The sequence below is a fragment of the Hemicordylus capensis genome, chromosome 14, assembly GCF_027244095.1.
Source record: "Hemicordylus capensis ecotype Gifberg chromosome 14, rHemCap1.1.pri, whole genome shotgun sequence".
In the NCBI taxonomy this organism is placed as follows: Eukaryota; Metazoa; Chordata; class Lepidosauria; order Squamata; family Cordylidae; genus Hemicordylus; species Hemicordylus capensis.
Window position 1 is genome coordinate 13,628,287 of NC_069670.1, and position 12,104 is coordinate 13,640,390.

The window sequence follows — 12,104 nt, forward strand, 5'->3', positions numbered from 1 at the left end:
AAGCCCCTTCTGCTGGTTGGCACGTGCACCATCAGAGGCTTTTTGCAGGGGCTAGTATTCAAAAACAGCAAGGAAATATCTTAACGATTATCCATGATACTTTTACAGGCAAAAAGATGCAGATAAACCCTATCAGCTGCTACTGTTAATACCACCACCATGAAGAAACTTCCATCAACCAGTAAGGATTAACTTCCTATTTTCTCTTGTAAAAGTATTATTGATAATCTTATCTTTTAGATATTTCCTTGGATTCTGATCATTGTTTTCTCGATTGTCTACTTGTTTAACGTCTAGGATACTATTGAATGTTTACAGAGAGAGAGAGAGAGAGAGAGAGAGAGGATTGCCCACTTTTACTGAGGTGTTAATGTGTTTATCAGTTTTACCTCCCCTAATCTCCTTTTCTGTCTTGTGCTTCTCTTCTGAGAGTTGACTTAAGTGTCGATACTGTGCCAGACTGTCATGGAAATCCAGATCTTCACTTCCATTTCACTCACAAACGTGCCCTGGGAAGGGGCGGGGGAGGCTACCCCTAGACCACTCTTTTACCACCCCACTTGGAGGCACAACACTTGGAGGGCAAGAAGTGATCCTGAGCAAGGTGCAAGCATCGTGGCCTTCAAACCTGCCACTCTGAATCCGGCCGACTCCAGAGTTCAGAGACAGGAAGGGACTCTTTGGGGTCAACATGGCATATGCAGACTCAGAAAGGCACACCCCACCTTTGCCAGGATGAGCATACCTAGACACACCCCTGGAAGGGAAGGCACAGTAATCAGTGGGGCTGGGTGTGTGTGCCTTGAAGGACAGAGTCCAACACGAACGTTTGCCCAAGGAAAAAAAAAGGGGGGGGACCAACCTCAAGTCTAACCACCACAATGCCAGGCTTGTATGGGGGGGGGAGAAGCGTTACCAAGAGGGGCTTTAGATTCCAAAGGACGCAGCTCAGGCTTCAAGGTCCGCCTTCACTGTTTGGGCCCTGGGTGTTGCTTGCCAGGAGGCATACAGAGAAGCACCCGTGTGCTGCTTATAAGGCAGCCATCTCCTGCTTGTGGGCCGAGGAAGGGGCAGAAGGAAAGGCCTCCCTCCCTGGCACCTCGCTGGCAAAGAGCCAGAGACGGGTGCCACAGGATACAGGGGGCCCTCCCAACCGCCTGCTCACTAGATTCTCTGCATCTTGCCTCCGAGCTGGAACCTGCAGGGGGAACTGCCTTGGCGGGCAGCCGCAGGACACCCAGAGGCAAAGGCCTTTCGCCAGAGGCAAGCACCAACACCCACTGTTGCCAGCAGGGGTGCTTGGCCCCAGAACCAAGAGATCCTTCCCAGGGGTGGTTTAGCAGCTGGCTAGTCAAGGGCGCTTTCCCCACCCGGGGACTTAGTCAGGGTTGGCAACTCCCCAGTGCCCATGCCAGCTGGGGCATGAAGCGACTCCCAGTTTACCCTGCTGGGCACAGAGCAGGCCAAGATGACATCACGGGCAAGGGCATCTACCTCCCCCACCCACCCACCCAGCAGCACAGCCAAGGCCTAGACGTGGCAGAATTACTCCCAGCAGCTGGCACGTTGCCAAGGTGCCACAGCCAACACTGCACCCCCAATGCCGCCCCCCCACACACACACCCTGAGCCTAGCACCCTAGTCAAGAGGTTAGCAAGAGTTTAAAAAAAGAAAAAGAAATAAAGCCACTTGTGAACCACGGCAGGCAAAACCCAGGGAGCCTACCTAGGCAGCTGGTTAGGGCGGCATCTTTTCAGGGGTTCACAGAGGAACAGGAGAATCACAATTACTGCACCCACACCAGGTTCTTAGGGGAAGGGCAGGGAGGGACATGTACTCCCCCCCCATACACACACCAGTTTTCCTGACTGGGAGGAAGCCTCCTTTTTGAGCAACTGATCAATATGTCCCTGATAACTCTGGGTTCCATTGATTTGTACGAAGCAAAAGGGAAAGGGGTGGGAACCCGCATCCAAGAGGAGAAGGAGAAGGAGGATCAAATTCATTTTCTCACCCAGGGTAGTGAAGCAACGCAAGTCCCTGTCCTGATCACGCCTCTCAAAACCCCCACACGGTCCTATATGTCCTCCCGACAGCTGGGTGGGGGGAGCGAAGAAGGTGATGCATATAGAAGAAGAGGGTGGAGGTGGGGAGAATGAGAAGAGGGGAGAATGCGGCGGGGGGGGGAGGAGCAGTGGGGAGGAAAGGGAGATCTGGAAATGTGAGCCCCGAACGTCCAACCCCAGGCTGGCGCTCTGCTTTGGTGAGGCCAGCTGGGGTAACTCTGCTCCGGGGTAAGAGGAAGGCAAAGGGGAAGAAGTTTCCAAGGTCCTGCGTGTGTGTGGGGAGGGGGGAGGAGTCGAGCCTGGGGCCCTGGGAGGAAAGACTCTGGGGGAACCCCAGGCAGGCAGGCAGGCAGGCAAGCAGCCCCCCTCTGCCTCCCCCGCCGCGGGGCTGGATCGGGGCGCCGCGGAGCCCCACTCACCCGGCCGGGGGTCTTCCGCGCACGGCTCGCTCTCGGGGCGCTCCGTCCGTCACCGGGGCCGCTGCGCGCTGCTCCCGCCGTGCGTCCTGGCGGCAGCTGGGCTCTCTGTGGCTGCGGCGGGCTGCGCGCTCCCTCCTCCTCCTCCTCCTCCTCCTCCTCCCCCCTCCGGCCGCCCCCCTGCTGCTCACCTGTCCTGGCCACGCCCCCCGCTCACCTGGCCTCCCCCTCCGGCTTGGCAGCAGCTGCAGCAGGCGATCTCCGGCTCCCCCGATCGGGAGAGAGCGGCGCAGCCCTCCGGGTTCTTCTCCGGCCCCCGCGCCACACGCAAAGCACGACCGCCCCCACCTCTCGCCGGCCGGCCCCACCCCCACCTGCCTCCACGCCCCACCCCCGACCCCTGGGGCCCCGCCCTTCTCCACCTGGCGGCTGCTGCGAGGCCTCTCGCCATCTCTCCTGTCCTACTTTCCCCGAGATCCCGCCTCCGGGCGCCCGGCCGTAGGGAGGAGGGGAAGACCCCTGGCCTCCTATTGGCGGGGTGGCCGCCCTTCAGGGCCTCCGGACCCACCTCCTTCCAAAAAATGGACAGAAAGGGGGCGGGGCGAAAGATGGCTTTTGAAGGCGGGGGGAAGCGGCTGGCTGCCTGCGAACTTCCTCCTCGTCGCTCGCATTTGCTTTCGCTGGGAAGCCCCCTCTCTGGGGCAGGGCCAAGGCCGAGAAGGCATGGATGGTGGCCACGCGGGGGCGAGGAGCTGGACCCTTGACTGGGGGGCGGGGAGGGAGGGCTGACTCATCGGAGGCTGCGCCGGGAGATGCGCCACTGGAAAGGATGATGGAGGTGCTGTCGCCGCCGCCAGGCGTGGGGAGCGGGGAGGCTGCGAGGCTGCCTGCAGCTAAGGCGGCCCAGTCTGCGGAGATCCCCGTCCGAGCGCGCCGTCCTTTGATCGCCACCAGCCCCGCCCCGCCCCGTCTTCCTTCCGATCCTTTGCTGGCACCACCCAGCAGGCAGAGCAGGGCTCAGGAGAGGAGCGGGGCTCCTGTCACGTGCCCTGGGAGGTGGGGGTGGGAAGAAAGCGGGGGAGCCCCCTCCGGCTGCCCAGAGAGGCTTCCTGCTGTTTCGCATCTCCCGACGAACGAGGCTGGGTGTCCTGCTCGCCCTGAGGCTTGGGACACTCGCCACAGGCGAGCTGGCAAGTTGATGTGTGGAGGCCTGCTCAGACTCAGCCGAGGTGGGCTCATGATGGAGGGTATATAGACCACTTTTCAACCAAAAACCCCCCTCTGCAAAGCAGTTGACACAATGAGCACCACTCTAGCCATGGTGGTTATTAATCACCAGACTGTACAACAACAAACATCACATAAGTAATCACCCTAGTAATTGAATCACAATAATTGTTTAAATGGCTGTGGTATTCTCCTTCGGTTATGTCAATCACTTGTCCCCTTTTGTCAACAAGCCATAAGAGATATGTATGGCTCAGGATAACAAACGTTTTATTTTTCTATGTCAGCTGCTTTGAGAACTTTTGTTGAGGTTGAAGGCTTTTCAACAAAAGTGGTCACAAAGCAATTGACATAGCAAAAGGCAGGAGATTTCCCTAGCCATTTTATTATCATCATTTATTTTGTTTGTTTGGTTATTAGCTGGCATCCTGACTACATTACCCAGTAATAGACTTCCTCTAGTAAATTTAGTGAGGATGTCAACCATGCTTATTTCATTATTAACATGTATATGCCACTGTTCAAGCATTTGCAAAGCTGTTAGCACAGCAAAAGGAGTTGAAATAAGCTGCTATTCTTGTTATGAATACATTTATCGTCCTTTTTGATTGAAAGTTTGCAAAGCAGTTGACTTGGCAAACAGAATGAGAGAAAACTAGCCATTTATTGTTGTGATTGATTGATTAAATAATAATATAGGCATGCAGTACTTTCAGTGCACAGAGTATTTTGCAAAATAGCCCCAGAGAGGCAATGTAGGGGCATGGTGTTGCAATGTTTTCTATTTTAAAGGGATTTCTGCCTTCACTGTTAAAAGCAGGCCACAAAAGAAAGGGGCTTCTTTTTTTTTTCTTTTTTTTTTACAGTTGGCGGGTTTCCCCAGAAAATCATGCCCTCGTCCCAAAAATGTGAAAGAAGTGGGTGGTTACACTAACATATGGGCTACATTCTTGGGAAAGCTTTTGGTCTAGGCTAGTTTTTTAATGGGTTTGTTTGTTCGTTGCATAGGATCACAGGGAGCTGCCTTATACTGAGTCAGACCCTTGGTCCATCTAGTGTCTACACTGACTGGCAGCAGCTCTCCAAGGTTTCAGGCTGAGGGGTCTTTCCCAGCCCTACCTGGAGATGCTGCCAGCATCTCCTTCTGCATGCAAAGCAGATGCTCTTCCACAAAGCTACAGCTCTGTCCCGAGACATAGGAAGCTGCCTTATACCAAGTCAGACCCTTGATCCATTTCGCTCAAGCTCAGCTTTGTCTGCTCTGACTGGCAGCAGCCTTCCATAGTTTCCGGCAAGAGTCTTGCCCAGCCTTACCTGGAAATGCTGCCCGGGAATTAACTGGGAACCCACTGCAAATTGAACTGCCGGTTGGTTGTTTATTGACTTTACTGAAGTGTATTAGGTTGTTGTCTGTATATTCTGTTCTGTGGTAAGTTGCTTTGAGTTCTTTGTCAGTGGGATAAACCTTAATAAATACAAAATAAAATCCACGTTCCTGGACCGCATCCTTCTTTACGTTAAGAGAGAAGAAAACGAAACATACCCAGGTTTCAGAACTTAAAACCCGGCTGGGATTCAGAGCTGCTCCCTGCCCCAAAGCACTGAGGTGGTTCAGTGGGGTTCCTGGTGCCCAAAAGGCTCCCCAGAGGGGCCGTCGCTCCGTGGAAGAGCACCTCCTTGGCGTGCAGAAGGTCCCTGGCAGCATCTCCAGGCAGAACTGGCAAAGACCCCTGCCTGAAACCTTGGAGAGCCGCTGCCAGTCAGTGCAGACAATACTGAGCTAGTTGGACCCATGGTCTGACTCAGTAGGCAGATTCCTCTATGCCTGTGTTTGGGCCGTAGCTCTGCCTTGCGTGCAGAAGGTCCCCCAGGTTCAGTCCCCGGCAGCATCTCCAGGTGGGGCTGGGAAAGGCCCCCGCCTGGAACCCTGAAGAGCTCCTGCCTGTCCGTGCAGGCAACGCTAAGCGGGCCAGCCCACGGGCCCGGCTCAGTAGAAGGCTGCCGCGTCGGGACTTTGCCGAAGAGGCCCCGCAGAGCTGCGCGCAGGGTGGAGCTGCCTGCCTGCCTGCCTGCCTGCTGCCGCCACTCACACAGGTGACTGGGTGGGGTCACAGGTACAACCTGTTCAGCGGCAACCCGCCGGGTGGGAAAAGAGCTCGGTGTTCCTCGCTTCGTACTCACCGGGCCTCACCTCAACAGACCCTCCCGGCCCACCCTGTGCTCCCAGGAGCCCTCATTCCTCCCACCCTGCTGCCATCCTGGCTTTCCTTCCTTCCCACCTTCCCTCCCTCCCAGCCTGAGTCAGAGCTAAGCAGCCACACAAGCCCTTCTTCGTTCCGCTGAGCTGGGCGGAAATCTTGGAGGAAGCCTCGCTGCTGCCGCTGCTGCTGCCCCCTCTGCCAAGGCAAACAGCAGGCCCCACACAGACGTGATCTCATCACTGCAGCAGCAGCTGAGGGCAAAGCCCCCCCAGCCGTGGAGGAGGAGCCCTTTCCAGGGGAAGAGGCAGGGTCCGAAACCCAGCAGGCTCCCTTCGTGCCAGGGAAGGATCGCCAGCGATCCTCGGCCCCAGCTCCTCTTTGCTTTGCTTTCCAATGTCAGGAAAGTCCTGGGATGTATGCATGACTGTGACTTATCTGGAGCCCTGGTGGTGGTGGATTAACAGCTCCCTGCCCCGAGGAGCTAACAATCTGGATGTTAAAAGAGAGGGAGGGGTGCACTGGGGACAGAGGGAGGGAGGGAGGGACGAGGCACACAGACTTCAGACTTCTTCACTGAAGGGTTTTCCTGGAAGGATGAGCAGACAGCGTGCCTCGGAGCCATGCAGAGTGCATTTAGGGAAGAACAGGTAGGAGTGCTCCAGAGCAAGTACAGAGTGCATCTTAGTAAGAACAGGCAGTGGCGCTCTTACCCCTGGGGCCAAAGTCCAGGGCCTCCACACCCCCTGGACCCCCAAATCCTCTTGAGTCTGTCCTGGGTGGTGTGGTCACTACTGGCCCACACTGTGCTGGGCGGCCGAGTGTGATTATGACCTCTGCCGAGTACAGACAGAGCGGGGAAGGGGGAAAGAAATCTGTGGGATAAGAACAGGGTGGTGATACTTAACTTGCAGAGGGAGGGCCTCCAGCAGGGAGGGGGGGCTTCTTCCAAAGGCCTTGAGGTCCAGGCTCTAGAATGACCTAGATGCACCTCTGAGAACAGGAAGAAGAGGCAAGAGTGTCCCTGAGCAGATGCAGAAGGTATTTCCCTTGGTGCAGACTAGAGTGTGTTTGAGTCAAATGAATGGAAGTGTCCACGGACGCACTATAGGGTGCAAGTACAGATCACGGCCCTACACTTCAGAGAGGGAGGGAGGCTCTTTTTGACCAGGGCGGGCTGGGTCTCCACAATCTGGAGGCATCTTTTCATTGAAGTCGAACATGGGGCCCCCGATGACGACGACACACTCACACTCTCTCTCTCTCTCTCTCTCTCTCTCTCTCTCTCTCTCTCTCTCTCTCTCTCTCTCTCTCTCGGAGCTGCACCCAGAATGATCCCTGCTGGGAGTGAAACCCAGGTTGTGCTTCTGATTCCGAGAACTGAAGAGAGGAGGGAGCCTTCGCCATGGGTCTCAGTGAGTGATGGGGTGGGGGGCGGGAATGCTTTCCCCCAGTGCTGTGGGTCGCTTTCTGCAAAAGGGTTCCCTCCCATGCCTTGTTTTGCAGGCTTGGTGGTCAAGGCCTGCTTGACAGGGTTATTTGGAGGGCAGGCATCAGGGAGGTGAGTGTCCCTCCGCGAATTACAAGGCCACATGCTCTTGTATGAAACAGCCAGGCAGCATCTGCAGGGCCTGGCTGCCTTCGGCACTCTGCCACCATCCCCTCCTCCTCCTCCTCCTCCCCAGCCCAGGAAACCTCTGCTTCTGCATCATCACCAAACCTCAGGCAGCCATGAGACAGATCAGACCAGCAAGGGGGAAATCCAAACTAAATCCCCCCTGCGGGTGCTAAAGCCACAGCTTGTGGTGTTGCTGATGCAGCCGGGTCCTTCCCCCATCAGTCAGCCTTTCCATATACCTTCCATGTTTCTTGGGGGGGGGGGGCAGGGTCAAGCACAGACCAGCCGGCCCTGCTGCACCTTGGCCTGTTGAGAAGGATGAAGACCTCTCCTCTTCAGGAAAGGGCCGCCGAGGGACATAGGAGGCGGCCTTGTACCCCGGCTGCTCCCTGACACCCCTGCTCACTGAGCAAAGAGGCACCTTTTAAAAGCAGCGGTTCTCTTGTGATTAGCAGGGTGAGAGCAACTGGCCCTATCCACCCCCAGCACAGCATCCCTCCAGTGGCTGCTGCTGGCGTCTATATCTTTTGTTTATTTTTTAGATGGTGAACCCTCTGGGGACAGGGAGCTCTCTTACTGACTTGCTTATTTATTATTTCTCTAAGTAAACCGCTTTGGAAACTTCTGTTGAAAAGCGGCATATAGATATTTGTTGTGGTTGTCCCCTGTTAACTGAGCAAAGAGGCACCTTTTTGAAGTGGCGATACTCTTCTGTTTATCAGGGGGAGAGCAACTGGCCCTATCCAACCCCAGCACAGCATCCCTCCCGTGGCTGTTGCTGGTGGCTGTCTTATGTTTCTTTGTAGATTGTGAGCCCTTTGGGGACAGGGATCCATCTTATTACTTGATCATTGTTTTCTCTGTGTGAACCGCTTTGGGACCTTGAGCTGAAAAGCAGTATATAAATATCCATTGTTGTTTTTTGTTTTTGTTTTGTTTCTTATACCAAGTCAGAACATGTGTCCCGGGGAGCTGACCTTGGGCCCTCCTGCGGATGTGTGGACCGGCAGTTCCCATCATCCCTAACTATTGGACACTATGGTTGAGGATTGTGGGATTTGGAGTCCCCAAAACAGCTGGAGGGCCGAAGTTGAGCAGCCCCTGGCACTCTACACCAGGGATTCTCAGTGTCGGGTCCCCAGATGTTCTTGGACTTCAACTCCCATAATCCTCAAACAAAGGCCACTGAGGCTGGGGATGATGGGAGTTGAAGTCCAAGAACATCTGGGGGGACCCAACGTTGTTGAGAATCCCTGCGGTCTACAATGTCTGGCAGCAGCTCTCCAAGGTTTCAGGCAGGAGTCTCTCCCAGCCCTAACTGGAGACGCTGCCAGGGATTGAACCTGGGGCTTTCTGTGCGTGAAGCAGAGGCTCTTCCCCTGTGCTACGGGCCCCCACCCCTGGGAGGAAGGGACGGGGTCTCCATAGGAGGAAGCGGGGGCCGCCCTGAGAGCCCTCCTCCAGCCGGGATGCGAGAGCCTGTGGTGACACATCCCGCAACATCCGGGGGCCACATTTTTCTCGGACCTGCACCTTTTCAGGCTGGGGGGGGGGTCGGGCCCCGTGTGAACCCCAATTGCTCCCTGCACTTCAGAAAATATATAGCAAAGGTGGGGGTGGTAATAGGCCTCACCCCACTTTCCTTACAAGGGTTTTTTAAGATGGCTCCTCACAATCCAAAGCTGGGGAGGAAGAGGAGGAGCAGGAGGAGGATTCCAAGGTGCCGCTGCTGGGGGCACCACTAGTGGGTCAGCAAGCAGTGGGGTAAGAGAAGGGGAGAGTGACCATGAGGTGGGCGGAGGCAGGGGCTGGGTGGGGCAGCTTGTCACCCACCTACTTACTCACCTTTGGCAAAATGCTGGGGAGGAGATCTGAGCAGGGCCTGCCCACTGCCCCCTCCCACACCACCGCTCTTCTTTCCTCTTCCTTTCTTGTTTGGGTTTACATGAGCACCTATCAGGAGCGCCCTGGCCTTTCAGACCTGGGCTAGGCCCTCCTCTGACCCAGATCAGAGACCGAGCGAAGGAGCCTGTTATGCAACAGCAACAGCAGCAGCAGCCATGGAGCACATTCGCAAATCCAGCCTCCCACATGACAAGCCACAAAGAGCCACCCCTCTTGATTGTGTGGATGCAAAAAGGAGCCCCTGCGTTTCTCGGGGAGGAAAGGGTCCGTTTGCAGTTGCTGGGGTTGCATCAAAAGAGCCCTGCTGGATCAGGCCCAAGGCCTATTATCAGGTCTGGCATCCACCACCAGATGCCTCTGGGAAGCCCACAGGCAAGAGCCGAGAGGATGCCCTCTCTCCTGCTATTGCTCCCCTGCAACTGGGATTGAGTGGCGTCCTGCCTCTGAGGCTGGAGGTGGCCCACAGCCACCAGACTAGTAGCCCTTGATAGCCCTGTCCTCCATGAATTTGTCCAAGCCCCTTTTAAAGCCATCCAAGCTGGTGGCCGCCACCGCATCCCGTGGCAGAGAATTCCATAGGTTGATTCTGCGCTGTCTGAAAAAGTGCTTCCTTTTGTCGGTCCACACTCCATGCACAATTCTACACACCTCGATGATGTCTCCCCTTAGTCGCCTCCTTTCCAAACTAAAGAGCCCCAGAGGCCGTAAGCCCTGCCTCATAAGGGAAGTGCTCCAGGCCCCTGATCATCTTGGCATCTCTCTGGTTTTTTAGATCCTGCCTCTTCTTTCATCCACCAGCATGTGGGTTGTGTTGCCTGCTGCTGAAGGAGATGTTGCCAGAGACCTCGCCCGATGCTCCTACTCGAAGTAAGTTTATTGTTGTTGTAACCACAGGTCATGGTGCACTTATGAATGCTCCTACACCGTCTGTCTGCCTGGAGAGCTGGGCTGCATGGTGGGTGATTCTGCTGCGGCAACATATCCATGCTAGTCTCTTCCCTGGGGAGAGGCTGGGGGCATCTCTGCCTTATACTTGCTACCAACGTCTCTTCAACACCCTATAACCAAGCCCTGCTAACTGAGCAAAGAGGCATCTTTTCAAAGTGGTGATTCTCTTTCTTGAGCAGGGGGAGAGCAACTGGCCCTATCCATCCCCAGCACAGCATCCCTCCAGTGGCTGTCGCTGGTGTCTATCTTATGTTTCCTTTTCTTTTTTTTAGATTGTGAGCCCTTTGGGGACAGGGAGCCATCTTATCTTATTTGTTTATTATCTCTCTCTGTAAACCGCTTTGGGAACTTTGGTTGAAAAGCGGTTTATAAATTTATTTTATTTTATTTTTATTTACATTTATATCCCGCTCACAGGAAGCCTGTGTGCAGGGGCACAGCTAGGGAAGAGGGGGCCCGTGTTCACCCCTCTCTTTGGCAGCCCCCCAGAGTGAGGGAAATAATGAAGAAATAGGGCGGGGTGGAGCTGGAGGGCCCTCGGGGGCCCAGGTTCTTTGAACCCATCTGCTCAATGATAGCTACACCCCTGCCTGTGTGTGGTTCTTCTCCTTGCCCACTTCCTGCCTCGTCAGCCAGCCATTGTCACAGCATTGATGAGGATCTACCTGGCCGAGGTCTTCCTCTTGCCTGCACTGCCGTCAGGGAAGGAAGAGCCTACCCTGAGAAGATGGAGACTCATCCAAAAAAGGTGCTTCTCTCTGGAGAAAACCTTGCGGGTCAGTCCCTCCAAAATGGTCGGACGTGATTTGTTTGATGCACCTGTTGGTCCTGTTTTATTGTTGTTAAGAATAATTTAGATACAGTACTGCTTTTCAACAAAACAAAACAAAACAAAACAAAAAATGGTCCTTGCTTTCTGCTCAATTCAGAAAATAGCACGGTTATTAACAAGGCAGCTACTTTCCTAAATGCGCTTTATAGTTGCAAACTATAAAGGCCCCGAAAGAGCCATGCTATGGATTGCCAAGGGGGGAAGTAATAATGACTGCTAATTGCCCATAAACGGGTTTTTGTGTACTTGTAATTGTGTTAAAACTAATACACATTTAATAACAAAAAACAACAAAGTTTAATTACCAACTCTGCATGCTTTTCTGCATCAGTATTACAGATGTGCACAATTATGCTGCCCGTGGAACTTTGTTTTAACAAACTTTATTTATTTGTTTGTTCGTTTGTTTAACATATTTTTATACCACCCAAAACGCAAGTTCTCTGGGCGGTTTACAAGAGAATAAAAACCAGTTTCTGTTCTAAGGATGAGCCTTGTACAGGGGATCAAGAGAAGCCTGTTCACTCTCCCCCTCTACAATGTCCACACTAAATCTGCTAAGTTTGTCAAGTGTCAGTTTTGGGGATGGGGATGCAGTTCAATGCGTCTAGAGCATCTCCGTGTAGGCAGAAGGTCCCCGGTTCACTCCCTGGCAGCATCTCTGGGTAAGCCTGGGAAAGATTCCCGCCTGAGACCCTGGAGAAGCTGCTGCCAGTCAGTGTAGACAACGCTGAGCCAGATGGGCCAGGAGTAGGAGAAAACCCCCAGGATCCAGAGGTGGGTTTGCAGATTCAGTGTCTGAGCCTCCTCCGGGCCTCGCAGCCCTTGCCGTCCCCCCGTCCCCCCCAGTATGGGCTGCCGTGATTTGTGAGGCCCACGCAGCCAGTCAGATCG

General features: G+C 54.5%; 2 protein-coding genes across 9 annotated transcripts in view; one reads left to right on the forward strand and one right to left on the reverse strand.

Moving 5' to 3' along the window:
• Positions 1–3,571, reverse strand: part of ZBTB7B (zinc finger and BTB domain containing 7B) — a 39,212-nt gene extending 35,641 nt beyond the window's left edge. Inside the window, exon 1 of one of the 4 annotated variants that reach the window (XM_053277512.1) lies at positions 2,905–3,571. The gene's annotated coding sequence lies outside the window, so the exon portion shown is untranslated. Of the gene's footprint in view, positions 1–2,485; positions 2,647–2,673; positions 2,838–2,904 lie in introns of those variants that run through there. The other 3 variants (XM_053277509.1, XM_053277511.1, XM_053277510.1) reach the window with 3 other exon arrangements.
• EFNA4 (ephrin A4) overlaps positions 1–12,104 on the forward strand; it is a 172,903-nt gene that overhangs the window by 27,372 nt on the left and 133,427 nt on the right. For all 5 annotated transcript variants that reach the window (XM_053277549.1, XM_053277550.1, XM_053277552.1 and 2 more), the window contains exons 5-7: positions 109–181; positions 7,238–7,322; positions 10,203–10,297. The gene's annotated coding sequence lies outside the window, so the exon portion shown is untranslated. The remainder of the gene's footprint in view (positions 1–108; positions 182–7,237; positions 7,323–10,202; positions 10,298–12,104) is intronic.